Below are 12,515 nucleotides of genomic sequence, written 5' to 3' on the forward strand. Positions count from 1 at the left end.
AAGAGAGAGCAGCAGCCTTGCTTGGGAGGCATTTGGGAACCAGTGCCCTTACAGGTCAAAACTACTTGTTATGCCACTCTCACTGCATCGCAGCCTTCTGGAACCTGAGTAACACAGACCAGCCCTGCCACGGGGCATGCAAGAAATCATATGGGGACAAGCTGCAGACAAATGGGCTACTAGTCCTTGCCACATGCATCACCAATGGCACAGCATATGCTCCCGGTTACACTGTGGGTCACATTCTGGATGGAGATCTGCAGTCCTCCATCTGCCTTTGAAGAGACAGATGCACACGCTGTACAGCCAATCATCAACTATTGCCCAATTCCATCTTTACTGCACAAGGGCTTTAGCAGACCTGCATTAACTTCATACTGCCTGGACGTCTGCTCTCATGTGTTCAGAGGAGAAACAAGAGAAATGTCTCACTGCTTGTTCCAAGGCTTTCTTCTCTTCACCTAAACAAGGCTGATGAGTGATACAGAAGGAATGAGGGAAGTATTTTTTTCTTGGAGCCCAGCAATCAACCGACAAGACAACAAGGAAGCCTCTAGGGGACTTCTGACCACTCAGGTCATTGATATATTATTATTTTAACAGTCATAAAATCACTTTTGTGATATTTCTCTCCTTGTTTCTTGCCATTCCCTGTTTGTCCATCCAGATACATCTACTCTCATGTATCAGGCTGCACAATCTGTAGTGCAGAGACCATGCCTTCACTGTGTTTATGCAGTGCTCATGCAAGAAGACTCTTGTCTAGCAATGAAGGAGGCTTAGGGGTATCTGGTGTCCAGTAGCACAAGCAGCTGACAGTTCTGAGTTCTTCCTCAAGCAAAATTTCATCTGTTTTATGCAATAGCCACTCCAAGTACAACCGCATTTTGCAAAGCACTTTTCTGACAGATTTCAGCCAGGCTAAATGATGGCTCTTCCTCTTGTCAGAGGAAGTACCCTTGCTTTTTGCTTTGACTGTGGATCAGAAAAGCATCAAAGCACAAGGCTCTGCCTAATGACTTCAAACCAGAGGCCTCTGGAGCCACTCTCAAGAGCACGTTCCCTCTCTGGGTACCTGCCACAGCTTCCACCCTCTTCTTGGTGGATGGCCATTCTCAGCCAAAGCACAGCCATGGCCAGCCACTTTGGGATCATGCCAAAGCCACAACTGGGGGCACTGGGCAGAGCTGCCCACACAGCTGGCACAATCTGGCACATCACCGTACCCGTGTGCTACACAAGTTTTGCTGCCACTGCCGTGTAGCTCACTGGTAACAGAAATTCACAACAGATAATGGTTTAAATCAAATAATGTGATCCGAGCCCTGCTCTACTAACACCATTATCTCTTTACCTTTCCATTGCTTGCAATAATCAGGTAGCGGCAAGTTAATGAATTTCACAGCACGCGTCACATAGCACCTTGTTACATAGCTGTTTCTTCTGCATCTGCAACAAAATGAAGGGTAAGACTGTGAAATTACTGACAGAAGGCAAGTAACAGTGTCTACTGACCACGGGAGAAAAGATGCCTCCAAGAGACTCATTCCATCATTCCCCTCTCTTTGGCAAATTACAAGAAATTAGCCCTTTTTATTTCTGGAAGAAATACACCACAGAGCAGTTGTGCCACCAGTGCACTGTCACCACGCTGCACCCGTGGGCAGCTGATTCTGCACTGGAAACCAGAGAGCAGGAGAGCAGAAGCCTGGGGATGGGGGCTTGGTGGTACGCCAGAGAAGGCAGCTCCATACCTTTCACAATTCTTTCCCTTCTCAGTGCACCTGCGGCAGAGAAGGCCAAAGCTAAGACATTTTATATACATTTTTTTGATCACCCTGTTAGCTTAAGCGGAAACTTAAGTCTTCCCAGAACAATAAAATTATATAGCATGCAGAGAGAAACGGGCAAGCACCAGAAGCCCAGGGATCACTCCCAAGGGAAAACTAAATTCAGTTAGGGATGAAAAGAGCCAGAAAGTAACATGAGGGAAGGTAACAGGACCTCGCAGCCAGCAAGAGGATGGGAGAAGAAGCTGTGCTATCAGCAAGTACCAGTGCTGCAAATGCAGGGAGCGCCATGCAGCCCCGTCTCCGCCAGGAAAGGCTCATGGAACAGAAGAATGAGCACACGGGCTGCCTCTCAATCTCCTGGCAGGAAGCTTCTCTACTCCCCTTGTGCCTGGACACAAAGCTTTGGGCAGTAAAGAAGGGAGAGGCACGGTGGCACCCGTTCAGGGACGAGCCAAGCTACGGCACACCCTGCCCTGGTTCAGTGCTGGGAACCGACGGTGATCTGGCTACAAAAACCACAGGAAAGATCGTGTTTGACCCCGTGCAGCTTTTCTCTTAGAAATCACTTTAGACACTCTTCTTGTGACTAGCGCTCAGCGAATCCTACCAGGACACAATGGGACGTGCTGCAGCAGCAACCCTGACCATGGCATGGCTGTCCCTGCTACCTGCACGGACACAGCTCGGCCACAGAGAGAAAATCCTTTGTGCCAGGAATGTTTACCAGTGCCAGGTGCTGGTAAGCACTGCTCAGGGTGCTGCTGGCACCTGGGATGGCTCAAAGCTCCATGGTTTGTGGCAACAGCCAAAAAGCACGTGCCACCTCCTGAGGACCTCCACCTGCAGTATCCTGGGCTATTCAAAACCCACTATTCCCTTGTGCCTTTGTCTACCTGGAGTCATTCAGGGAAATGAAAATACACTAACTGAATTAAGAAATCTGTTAAAAGACATTTGTCTTAGGCCTCTGATGGAGAATTGAAGCACCATCAATTGCCTTCCTTCCTGCTCCTTTAATTTGCAGAATGAGTGTCCATACAGACTTCTAATGAGGTTTAGTTCTTCTTCCTGAAAAGGTAGCTTAGTTTAACTTTCTTCTATTCCTCCTCTAGACAACTTATGAATTACAGTATTAAAGCACCCTGACTCAAAGGATTCTTGCACTGTGGGAACACTTCCTGCTCAGAGTTTTTCAACAGTTAAAATCTCTGTGCTATCTTTTATGCCAGATTTAGTCAACTAGCCCAAATGGGTCCACAAAAGACATCTGTATGGATGAATGCAATTAAAATCTTCTCCTTCTCCTACTTTCACTCCATTGCTGGAAATGACACAAAACATAAGAAAAAACCCAGTACCTGTTCCATTTTCAGACTGAAGCAACAGCATATTCCTGGCTGCTAATGCAGCAGGGGCAACAGCACTGCAGGGAACTGTTTGGATAATCACATCTTCATTTAAAGAGAACCCAACTTCTTGATCTAAGCCATCACTGCCCTCCATCAGAACAGCCAGCATATCCACGAAATCTAATAAGTGAAGGGAAAAACGTAAGCAGAGGATCCAGACTAACTGGGAAAACAACAGAGGTAGAATGCAACATTCCAGGAACACAAGGTATCTTTCTAGATTCCCCCCCCAAAAAAACCCAAAACAAAACAAAACCGAAGATAAAACCAACCAACCAAACAACAACAAAAAAACACCAACAAAAAAAAAACCCTTAAATTAGTAACAACAAGATAAATGTTTCTACCTCAATAAACCCATAACGCCTCGAACCATTCCAGGGAGGGCGGCAGGAGGGGCGGGCAGAGCCAGGGCCCCGCTCCGCCGCCCCGGCGGCATTTTCCGGCACGCGGCCGCTCCCGGCGTCTGGAGAGGGGCGCGGGGCCGGGAAAGGCGGCGCAGCCCTGCTCCGATGCCGCTCGGCCGCGGCCCGGGAGCGCTGCGACCGCGCCTCCGCCGCCCGCCGGCCCCGGCCCCGGCCGCCCTCGGCCCGCGGAGCCGCCTCCAGCCCTCCCCTCACTCACAGACACCGCCCCGCTCGCCGCTCGCTCCCGCCCCTCGCCCCTCCCGCCGCTTCGGCCGGGCTCCGGCTGGGGGCCTGCAGTACCGCCCTGTGCCCACAAGGCGGCAGCACTTGTCCAGAGGGTCCGCGACACGATGGCGGCCCGTGGGGACCTTGACGGAGAGAGGCGTTTTTCGCCCATGCCTGTCGGCTCCCGCCAAAAACCCGCACGCTCGCGGTGCTGCTGACCCCACAGCCCGTGTGCACGGCACCAGAACCGCCGCGGAAAATCCCGTCGGGGGGCGCCGGCGGTGCGCGCAATTCAGGCAGTGTAAAAAACAGACACGGGTCCTCGAATTTCAACGTCCTCGTTTTCGCGCCCTCTCGAGAAGGTCAAGCGAGGCCGCTCCACGCCACTCCCAAGATGGCGGCCGCGGGCTGCAGTACCGCTCTCTGCCCACACGGCGGCAGCACCGCGCCGTCCCCGCCGGCACGGCCTCGGCAGCGAACGCCCCAAAGCGTCCGCGCGGGAAAGAACGGAACAAAAAGCCTGCCTGCGACCCGACAGGAACCGAAAGAAAAAAGCTTTCCTCCTAAACTGCATTTCAACAAGGCTTGGTTTTATATTTTTCAGATTCATACTCACAGTCGGATTGGTAATGGATATTGACGTATAATCGTATTTTTTAAATTTCTTAACATTTATTCCTATTCTAATTTTTATTTCACTTTTATGTTTTTATATATACACCTGTAGACATTGATTATATATTTCCATATTTAGAATGATATCAAACTAAAATGTATATTCATATCTTTTCCATTAAAGCCCTGCCTCCAACCAAATAAAAACAAAAAAAGCCCTTTTTTTAAACGATTTTCGAATATTTTTATATTTTTTTCATCATTATAGTCACATTTGAACTTCTACTTTATATAGATGTATTTATAAATATATTATATATATATATATAATAAGGTAGCGAGATAGATAAATTATTTTTTAAATTCTATTTTGTACACACTGCTAATACTTATATTTACTTACCTTTAAATTTTCATATAGATCTTAACGTATTTAGGATATATTTCTATACAAAGACTTCTAATTTTATTTTATTTCTAGTCATAATTTTAATAATAAAACCCCTACCTACTACCAAATCGAAAATAAAAATCCCCTTTATTCTAAATTATATTTAAATATTTCTATACTTCTATTTTTGATTTTTACAAGTACTCATCTATTCTATCACAACATATTGAGGTACTATATTTCGATATACAGTATTTATGACATGAAATGCGTTATAATAAGACACATACAGTAAAATACGCATTAGGTACTGTATTGATTCCTATTGTTTTGTAATATTCATATATCCACATGTATTAATTATACATTTCTGTATGGACATTTATGTTTATAATCGATATTTATATGCATATAAACATATAAAATACTCCATATCAAACAAGGTTATACCTAATTGTAATGGACAGCATTATTTATGTTACATGTTTAATGTATATGTTTTCCATTTACATTTAAAATTGAAGTTTCATATTCCCATTATCATGTTTATGCATGTGTTCTATTTCATTAGAGTTATAGTTAAAACACTGCAGTTATAATCGAATTCCTAAAAATAAAATGCCAAAACAAACAGCATCAAATTCCCACCAGTACCGTCCAAAAAATTCAGAAAGGCTCCACCAGCCAAACAACTACCAGCAAAAAAAAACCCGCACTACACTCCTTTCACTAGCAGCTCTTATCACGTCACAAAAACGAAACAAACATTTTAAAAACCCTATAGACACCCACACAGCAAATCACAAAAACCACTCTAAAGGAAAAAAAAAAAAGCCAACTAACTTACCATACTCCAAACCATACAAGAGACTCCCAACGATTCTAAAAAAAATAATAACCAAAACTCTACCACTACTTTAACTCATAAAGAGAACCCAATGCTCTATAAAATTAACTAAAAAAACCCACCAAATAATTACAGATATAAAAATATGGGAACCACGAAGAAACAAAAAATTCACCCCCCAAATAAAATAAACACCTAAAGAGATCCACCATGGAAATGCCCATGCTCCCAAAAATAAAACCAATAAAAACAACAACCAAACACATCAAACAACAACAAAAAAAATTAAATTAACAACAACAAAATAAGTATTCCTAACTCAAGAAACAAAAATTGCCTCAAACCATCAAAACACAAATACCACCTAGAAAGAAACACGTCGCCAAAAGAGATATGTAACCACAAACAATATCTCCCAAGTTCTCTGCAACAATGAAACATACACGGCAATCAAATAAGCCAAACGAATGAAACCCCTATAGTGTAATAAACAAGAATGCATTCATCAATATTAAAAAAAACCTCACCGATTAACTCCAGGGCACTCCCTCAAGCCCAGCAAAACAAATACTACGCCCTCGCGCTAATAAAAGCCTCCACAACCGAATTGAAAAACGACCCTCTACTCCATGCTCCGACCCATAAAAACCAGTGTAAACCTTTAGAAACGCATCCTTAAAAAACCTAAGAACCGATCAAAAATAAATCCAACAACAACACTCAACCCAAAAACAAAAACCTTGCCATGAGCAGCCGAAGCAAGAACGGTAACAACCAAGAAGCGCCCGGGGCCCTTCTGCTACAGCGACGCCGATCAAAAGCCACCGATCCCAGGAGCTCCTCAGGAGCGCCTCAAAAGCAGCGCAGCGAGGGAGGCTGGAAGATGCGGAGCCGCGCTCCCGGCCCCGGGCGCAGCGCGGCTCCGGCAGGAAAGCGGCTCCTCCGGCAGGCAGAGGCGGCGCCGCGCCGGCAGACCCCCGCCCGCTGCCCCCGGCCCGGCGGGGCCGGCACCGGGCCCGGGGGGCCCCGGCGGCGCCCGAGCCCCGCGCCCGGAGCGGACGGAGCGGCGGCACCGGCCGGCACCGGCCCCGCCCGCGCCGCCTCCCCCGCCCGCCGGCCCGGCCAAAGCTCCGCTCGGCTCCGCACGGCTCGCACCGGCGCGGCTCCGGCGGGCCCGCGGCAGCCCAGCCGCGCCCAGCTCCCCTTCCGCCCCGGCCAGCCCCGGCACTGCCGGCAGGGCTCCGCGCCGCACCCTTCGCTGCCGGGCCGGGGGCAGAAGAAGCGCCCCGAATGCAGCGGCACAGCCCGACCCCCGCCCTGCCAGCGCTGCCACGGCTGCAGCTCCCTTCCTCTGCAGCCCCGACTCTGACGCCACGCTCCGGCGCTCACCTCACCCCAACAAGGGAAAAGAAACGTAGGCTTCCCTTCAATCGCGTCCTCTAGAAGAGAAGAAAAGAAGCGCCTTGCCTCAAACCATGGCAAAAGGGGGCTTTTTACCTCAGTCCAAACCCCTTAAAAGGGGGGACAACAGGACTGCCCCCTCCAATTCAACCTCAGGATGACGAAATTTCAAAGGGAAAGGGGAAAAGTCCCCGTTATAAAAGCGCACCGGCTCACCTGCTCGGCTGCTGCTTCTCGGCACAAAGGTTTGTCCCTCAGCTCCTCCTTTGAGCAATGCTTCACGTGCCCAAGTGTGTATCCAGGGGATTCCCCGGACCCTGTCCGAAGCGCCCACCGTCCTTCCAGGAGACAGCCCCGGGAGCCCCCCAAAAACTCCTCTCCTCCAGCAGCTCCGTGCAAAAGCCAGCAAAGACAAACCCTCGCCCTAAAATAACCTCCCCCCGGCAGGAGCCGCCCCTCCTCCTCATCCTCACAGCTCACACCTGGGGCTGCTCTGAGCCCTCATCATCCTCACATCAGCTCACACCTGCCGCTGTTGCCACCCTCCAACAGCGTCTCTCCATCTCCAGCACACAGCCCACTTCTCACAGACACTGATCCATTGGAAATCTGCTACGGGTGTTGTCTTTTCTTAATCCATCTGGGTACACGATTAAAGCACGTACATGCATTGATGGTCATTGAGAGAAAGCTTTCCCCTGGAGAAAACAGTCCTTTTGCTGGCACACTTTGATACACCTTCGCAAAAAGCAGAATCAGCACCAATTCCTAAGACCCCTGCCGAGGAACTCAGCCCTCCTTGGGACACCCAAAGCAGCAGACCTCGAAAAAGGAGGGGAAAAGTCAAGCTTGGAGGGGAAAAAGAGGATAGAAGTACAGCAGCCTTTAAAAATGCCTGCACGGAGCAATAGTGGGAACCAGTCACATTTCTTCCTTCCTTGCTTTCTGTGATGACATAAATAGGAAGTAAGAACACGTTAAACAAAAGGCAGAGCTAGGATTTGACAGGTCTTTATTTTGGCAGGCTGCATGGCAAACGCCTCTTCCAGGACTGCGACACGTTTTGGGGAATAGCTGAGAACGGAGGCAAAAGGTGCCGGGAGCCCTTTCTGTTCCCTTCAGCCCCTTGCTCCGCTGGTTTCAGGGCACTCGCTTGGTTCGTTCCTAGAGAAAAACGCTAGGGCATGATTTTCAAAACTACTGCCCGTCCCCAGTCAGAGTTTCCTACATTCGTGGGTACAAATGAGTGGATAGAGAGAGGGCTTCTTTCCAAATGAGTTTAGCCATAGATTCCTGTTCTTTACCAATAGCTATAAAAACGAAACACTTGCCAGGTTTTGGTATTCTACACACACCCCTCCCTGGGAATTTTGGGGCAGCTTTGGGTCCCTCTGCGGGACGGCACCCAGCGTGACCCCCTCCCCTCATTCGCCACCCACCCGCTCTTATCTTTTCTTTTTAGTGGTTTTTGTGATTTGCTGTGTGGGTTTCTATCTGTCTTTTTTAAAATGTTTGTTTCGTTTTTGTGACGTGATAAGAGCTGCTAGTAAAAGGAGTGTAGTGCGGGTTTTTTTGCTGGTAGTTGGCTGGCTGGTGGAGCCTTTCTGAATTTGTTGGACGGTACTGGTGGGAATTTGATGCTGTTTGTTTTGGCATTTTATTTTTAGTAATTCGATTATAACTGCAGTGTTTTAACTAGAACTCTAATGAAACAAAACAAATGCATAAACATGAAAATGGGAATATAAAACTTCAATTTTAAATATAAACGGCAAACCTATAAATTAAACATGTAACATAAATAATGCTATCCATTACTATTAGGTATTATATTGTTTGCTGTAGAGTATTTTATATGTTTATATAATATAAATATCCATCTAGAAATGTATAATTAATATGTGTGGATATATGAATACTACAAAACAATAGGAATCAATACAGTACGTAATGCGTATTTTACTGTATGTGTCTTATTATAACACATTACGTGTCATAAATACTATATATCGAAATATAGTACCTCAATATGTTCTGATAGATAAGTACTTGTAAAAATCAAAAATAGAAATATAGAAATAATTAAATATAGTTTAGAATAAAGGGGATTTTTATTTTCTATTTGGTAGTAGGTAGGGGTTTTATTATAAAAATTATACTATACAAAGCAGTTAAAAGTAAGTTGTACCATATCGAAATACTTGTGCTGCAAAAAGCTGATCTATGAATGTGAACGTCAATATTATTGTCCCCTCTATAGCATCCGACGACTGTGTCGGGAGAAAGAGGGTGAGCAGCGGGCTCGCAACAGGCGGAGGGCGGGCAGGGGGACGCGGGCACTTCACTGTTTTTGCGCGCCCTCCCCACTCCCCGCCACCGAGTCGCCTCCCCGCCGCGTCGCCGCCGCTCCCCGATCCGAGCTGCTAGCGCGGAGTCCGCCTTTGCCGCCCGGAACCAATGCCGGGCTGCGCCTCTCCCCTGCCCCGAGTGCCGACGGGCGGCTGCAGTTCGGGCTCTGCGGGGCCCTTTTCGCCGGGAGCCGGGCACGAGCACGGGCCGAGAAGGGGACAGGGGGTCTCCGAGCGGGACCCGGGGCGCCCGCGGGCCCTTCGAGCAGCGCGGGCTCCGCCCCATGCTGCCACGGGCCCGGCCGCGCAGCTCCCGAGCCCCGCCAATCCCGGCCCGCCTTTCTCCGCCCTGTCCAATCCCGGCCGCCCTTCCAATCCGGGCGCGGTTCCTGCGATTTCGGCCCGCTCAGTCGCGGCCCGACTCCTCAGCCTGGCCCCGCTCCCCCGTGCGCTTGAGGCGCCGCTCCCGGCGCCGCTTTGGGAGCCGGCGGAGCGCTATCCCTGCTGCCGCAACCTCGGCAGGCGCTGGGGCCGGGAAGGGCGGGCGGGAGCTCCCCGTCAGGCGCCGGCCGGGATTTCTCCCAGGGAAACGGGCTGACGGCGGGGAGCGGGCGGACCCGGCCCCTGCAATGGCGGCGGCGGGAGCGGCGCGTGAGGGGAGCGCGGGGTGGTCGCGAGCCGAGCGCGGCGGGAATGGGCGGGCTCGGATTGGTGGGGCCGGCGCTGCCTCGGGTTGTGATTGGCTGGCTGGCCCGGCTCTGAGGCATAAGTAGCGTGCGTGGGGGAGGCGGGGGCGTCAGTTCGGCGACGGGAGCTGCGGAAGCGCGTTCCGAGGAGGAGCGCCGCTGCGCCGGGACGGGTCCCCCGCGGCTGCCGATCCGAGGAGCGCTGGTGAGCACGCACGCGACTCCCGCGTCTGCCTGCGGCGGCGTCCGGGGGCCGGCGGTGTCCAGTTGTTTGCGCCGCGCCCTGCCCGGCTCGGGCGGCCAGAGGCTGGTGCGGGGCCTGGCGTGGCGCAGGGGGGACCGGCTGCTGTCACTGGGGAGTAGCCCTTTCGCGCTTTCTGGATTTAAAGTAACATTGAGAATACTGGGAATAAAGCTGGTTGTTTGCTTTCTTACTATTTGATTTTGATTTTTCTTAATAATTTTATCTATATTGCATTACTTCATTGTTTTGTTCGTTTTATTAAGTTTAATTTGTTTCTGTTTGTTTTCTTTTTCCGATTTTGATTTAGTAAGGGTTGTGCGGCTGGGGCTGAATCACGGGTTGTGAGGTCACCGGAGACATAAAGGCTCAGGGTGTGGAATAAGGACTTTGGCACGAGTCAAGCCCAAAACAATGTGGAGCAGTGGAAATGCTGGGGCTGGAGTTGGATAAATGCCCTGGGAGAGGGGCATGGAGCCGCAGTGCAGGGCCTGCAGGAGATGCCTGGGGGTTCCCAGCCCCTGCCCCGTGGAACCAAGCAGAGGCTGAGGATGTGGGGGCTCGGAGGGTTCCAGGGCCCACGCAGCAGCACAAGGGCACCTATTGGGATGTGGGAGCAGGGGCCCGGTGGCTATTCCCAGCCCCTGGGGCTGCCTGGGGGAGGTGAGGGGGCCTTTGGGGAGGTGCTCGGCTGAAACCCAGGCTGTGGGGGAAGGTAGATGTTTGGCTTCAGGGCTCAAGGGTCCCTAAAGTTGGGATCCCATTAGGGTGGGTGGGATAGCTGCAAGAGGCATTGACATTATGACAGTAACTGATTTCTGCCCTTATCAACAGCTCCAAGCAGCAGTGAGAAGCAGGAGCAGCTTTTAGATGCAGGCAGTAGGAAGCTGAGGAGCTGGAGCTGAGGCAGCAGAGCCGGAGGACACAGAAATGTGGTAGGGTTCGGGGTAAAACCCCTGTGCAGCTGGGATAGGGAATATGGAGCTGGGATGGGAATTGCATGGCTGGAGCTGAAATTGCTTCAAGGGCTCTGATAGAGAGTGTAGAGCAGTTAATGGGGGAGGGATGGTTAGGATGGGGCAGGAATATGGGCTCAAGAGCTGAACTGAAACCATACAGAGCTAAAGCAAAAGCAAAGATCCTGCCCTGAGAGCCAGAAGCAGTGTTACGTAGCACTGCTGGGAAGGTGTTGAGGAGGAAGTGAAACGGAAGAGATGGCAGTGAAATAAAGCTTGTGGGTGAAGAGCTGAAATCACTGGGGCTGGGAAAGGGGATTTGTAGGGCGGCTGCTGTAATCACTGCAGGGCTGGGAAAGGGGGCTGCACACTCCATAGGATCCGAAGGGCTGGCACAGGGACTGTGGGGTTCTTGCTGCCACATCCCTTTATGCCTGTGACATGGATGCTGGGGCTGGGCTTGTGACTGAAACTGGATCAGGATGTTTGGTATATATATATTTTTTAATTGTGTTACCAGATGGATTAAGGAAATCGGACACCCGTAGCAGATTTCTGTTGGATCTGTGTCTGTGAGAACTGGGATGCGTGCTGGCGATGGAGAGACGCTGTTGGAGGGTGGCAACAGCGGCAGGTGTGAGCTGATGTGAGGATGAGGAGGGCTCAGAGCAGCCCCAGGTGTGAGCTGTGAGGATGAGGAGGAGGGGGCGGCTCCTTCGGTGGCTGATTTAGGAGGTTTTCCTCACATCTCTTTTGCACGGAGCTGCTGGAGGAGAGGAGTTTTTGGGGGGCTCCCGCGGCTGTCTCCTGGAAGGACGGTGAGTGCTTCGGACAGGGTCCGGGGGATCACCTGGATCCCCACCTGGATACGTGAAGCATTGCTCAAAGGAGGGGCCGAGGGACAAATCTTTGTGTCGAGAAGCAGCAGCCAAGGAGGTGAGCCGGTGCGCCTTTGTAGCGGGGATTTTTCCCCTTTCCCTTTGAGATTTCGTCATCCTGAGGTTGAATTGGAGGGGGCAGTCCTGTTGTCCCCCCTTTTAAGGGGTTTGGACTGAGGTAAAAAGCCCCCTTTTGCCATGGTTTGAGGAAAGCCGCTTCTTTTCTTCTCTTCTAGAGGACGCGATTGAAGGGAAGCCCACATTTCTTTTCCCTTGTTGGGGTGAGGTGAGCGCCGGAGCGTGGCGTCAGAGTCGGGG

Source organism: Lonchura striata, unplaced genomic scaffold (assembly GCF_046129695.1).
Source record: "Lonchura striata isolate bLonStr1 unplaced genomic scaffold, bLonStr1.mat Scaffold_236, whole genome shotgun sequence".
NCBI lineage: Eukaryota > Metazoa > Chordata > Aves > Passeriformes > Estrildidae > Lonchura > Lonchura striata.